Raw genomic sequence first — 4251 nt, forward strand, 5'->3', positions numbered from 1 at the left:
TGCTAAGATGACTGACGTGAGATGACTGACGTGTAATGCTTGTTGAAAATTACGATAGTGCGTTGACTACTATCAGTAAATCGTAAAAAATTTGTAGCATAAAAAAAAAATAATATGCTTTTTCAGCACTACAATTTTTATACTTACAATCCTAACACTATAATTTCTACACATTGCAATATACTAATCAAAGTAGTTATTAATCTAATATCACAATATTAGTTAACATAGAAACCATAAATAGAAATCAAATAAAACTACTGCATTAAACAAACTAAACTGTACATTTGTACATAAAAATAATATTTGTTTCCATAAATTATTCTAAATAACCAAAAAAAAAAGAAAAAGAAAACAAAAGCCCCTACACCTCATTTGTCCTCTCATCATCGTTCTCGTCCAACTCATCCTCATTTGGACTCTTTACTCTTTCTCGTGCATGAAGCAGTATCGCTTCAAAATCAACCGTCATCTTCAACTCATCTCCGATCATATTTGTGCTAGTTGGGTGGAGACCAGGGTAGCAACCTAGGCAAGAAATCTGACTTCAACTTCATTAGTAAGCGTTAAAACCTACTTACGAAGCTCCTCCTTCTGAGCAGTAAAGGTCAATGTACCAGATGAACTGGAGAGATTAGCGTCGTAGGTCGATGCCTAAAAACCTAAACTGTAGACCCGATTCTTTTTCTTCCCTCCAACAGCCTCCCTCCACACTTTGAAGTCGGGCTATCACGATCTGTGATTCTAATACCACTAGAACTCTATGATCAGATCTCCTTCATCCTCTAAAAGGTCTCCTACAAAAAAAATAAGATTAATGGATGTTAGAGGCTAGGAAAACACTAATAGTTATTTGAATTGTAAACTTTTTATCTTTTGAATTACATGGATCGCTTCAGATCCGTTGTCCATGTAACTCTAGCTCGACTGCTGCTTATGAGTGCGCGCAAGTAACTTGACAACGGATAGGTCCCGTCCCAACACTATAGGTTGTTAGAGTAACGTAAAGTTAGCATACAATTAATGTAAAATAAAATTTAATGCATAAATTAATTCTTACCAGTAACATCTTATACTCTGTATGTAGCACAACCCCACTAGTGTGCTTGGAGGCCCCCATTACTCTGCAATCAGAGCAGTAACTCAGTTTCATCTACTCCTTCTAGTATTCAAGAGGCAAACACATTCTCACCAAGGCAGAAGAGAGGCCGACACATCTTCCGTATGTCCCCAAATATCACGAAGGGGGTCGTTCCCCTAGCACTCGAATTTGCACCGATTGTGGGCCTCCTCCTCAAGTGACCAAAACCACTGTTTCTGCAATACAAAATAAAAAAAAAAGTTAGATTGACAAATAAAATTATATAACTGAAGATAAATGCTTTCGGTACATACCTTGAACTCCTCAAACCACATATCCTGAACTAGGATCGGAGCCTTATTCAATGATAAGTATGGATCATCAAGCTTGCTTCGAATAATGTCTTGGATAAAATGGATGGCATGTGCTGGGGGAGAAAAACTAAACACAACATATTATTAATAAACTATTAAATAAAAAAATAAAGGACTACTTTAAATATCTAGAAAAAACTTATGTATGCCCCACTGCTCGCAGCCTGCAGCTGAAAAGTGATGTATGTGGTTTTTGTACCCAACGGTGCATCAAGAGAAACTGGTGGCAGTGCAGGTGTGGTCTCATTCAGCTCTCGACTCGGGGTGGGTCTGACTCTAGCTCATATAATATACAAGCTCAGATTTAAGTTGTTTGAGCTAGAACTCATGGTTAATAAGTTTAACTTGTGAGCACATTTAACGACATAAAACAAATAAAAAAGAAATAAGCTTTTATGAGCACATTAACAAAGCATTATAATGAAAATTGAACTTCAAAGTTATTTGATTTTTCTTTTTGGAAGTATACACATACTCTTTTTGTATTTACATATCCAACACATAAACTTCAATATTTACATACATGCCTTTACCTATGTAAGAAAATGTGTGTTTCACTTTTAAAAGTTACATTAATGATTTTTTTTTTATTTGATATGTTAGATTTGGGTGTTAAGAATATAAAAATTAAGTTTTGGGTAAATACATAGAAAATGGGAGGCATATATGTAAATGTTCTGTTTTTTATTCTTTGCCCCCATCCAATTATATAATACTTAATGTATCCTCCAAAGTATCCGAGACATTGCTATTTACAAATTTAGCACTCTCGTTCTTAAAATTCTCACTTAGATATCAAAATTCATAATAAAACACCAACATAAAAAATTCATTTTTATTAGTTTCTAAATGATTTGATCGTGACAATTATCTATACATCAGCTCAGTAGTTCAAAAATAGCACATGATTGCTCGATTTTTCAAACCCTAAAATTTAAATTTCATATTTTTTAAATCACATAAATTGAAATTGCGGAAAAAAACTAATGATTCAATTTACATAAAAACTTAGATGAAGGATTGAATCGAAATTAACTTTGATTTGATGCACCGTAGCGAAAATTCCAAGAATCAATGTTTGCGATCGGAGATGTGATGAGAAGAAATGAACGAATCTTCACCTCGGTTTGCTATTTAAAGACTTTCCGATGAATTAACTACGCTGCATAAGCCGTTGGTTACCATGATAAGTCCATCAGTTTTTAACACAAAAAATTGACGATGTGTTTTAGCTATAATTTGCAATAAACCGACAGATCTAAACTGTCGGTTTGTCTTCATAAACCATAAGAAAATATTGTTTACTAAATAACTATGACATTAGGAGTCAGAAAATCGTTAGAAATTGTGCGTCACGAATACCATAGAAATTTAGCTCGATATTTCGTACTAAGAAAAAGTGATTGGTCATTCCACCGGTATTAGTTGTTTTCCTGGCAATGTCGAGTGGTAAATAATCTTCCAACCATTTACATGAGAAAAGTCTAGAATCAACATCAAATTAGTCCCTAGGTTGAAATGGTTATCCTTTTAAAAATTATGAAATTAAATTGATACTTTTATAGCTCTAGGACAAAAATGACATTTGACAATTATTTCTATGAAGTTATCAAATAAAAAAATTGTGTTAGAGTACTTCTTTAAAGTAAATTTTAAAATGATTTAATTTTATTTTAAGATAAATTAAATACGAAAAAATATTACATAATGCTTTCTTTTCTTGTAGGGGCCAAGAAGGGAAAAATATTACATCAGGACTCTTAACGTAGAGCTATGTTAGGAGTCCGCTGATATGCGGATACGTGGCTTCAAGGAAATGCTCGCGGTTTCCTTTGTTATTCCGCAATATTCAGATGTTATTGCTGTGGTTTTGATATATTATTGTGTTATTATAATACCGAAAATATTCTCAGAACACAATAAAACATGAACACCACCACAATAACACCTGAATAATGTGAAATAACACGGAAGGAATACTCCTCTGAGCTAAAGCGATTTTTTTAAAAATTTTTCTGTCACATCCACGTGACGTCATTTCATTGGACTCCAAACGTAGTTTTATGTTATAAGTCCTGATGTAATGTTTTTCTGGCCAGGAAGTCGTTCATTGTAATACTGGTATCACCCAATAACACTTATTCTAATTTTGAAAAAAAAAAAATACAAGATTATCGTTATTAAGATCTTATTAAATACTAATCTAATTGTATACCAAATCAATTTTGAAAAAGAATAGTGTTATTTTTATATTCAAACGTGACTGCAAGTTACTTTTCTTTGAAAATAATGAGCAATAAATTCCAAAATAACGCAATTTTATGACTCCCGAGAAAATTTTTCTGCTTTGAAAGGGTTGTTCGGTAAGAGATCTAATAAATTTGAATTAATCACTCTAATTTCTGTAAATATTACTTTAAAATAACAATACTGAATAATTTATTTATTTAAATTAGATTATATTCCTTTTCGGCAAATCGAACCGCTTAAAGTTTCAGAACCAAACAAATTCATTCATAAATTGCTTTCAAAATAAATAAATAAGTAAATATTTTGATATTTTTATTATAATTTAAACTAAATAAACCGGGTCCACGAACAAACTAATCCATTCGTAAATTGCCGTCAAAATAAATGAATAAGTAAATATAAAATTATAAGTTTATTCTATTAAAGTTTAATTGATTGGACTAAAAAAAAGATTTTTTTTAAACAGTTTACCAATTTCATTTAATTAATGACTTTTAATATTCATCTTTTTTATAGTTTACTCCCTGCTTTACATGCTTTCGCTAA

This window comes from Phalaenopsis equestris, unplaced genomic scaffold (assembly GCF_001263595.1).
Source record: "Phalaenopsis equestris unplaced genomic scaffold, ASM126359v1 Scaffold000552, whole genome shotgun sequence".
In the NCBI taxonomy this organism is placed as follows: domain Eukaryota; kingdom Viridiplantae; phylum Streptophyta; class Magnoliopsida; order Asparagales; family Orchidaceae; genus Phalaenopsis; species Phalaenopsis equestris.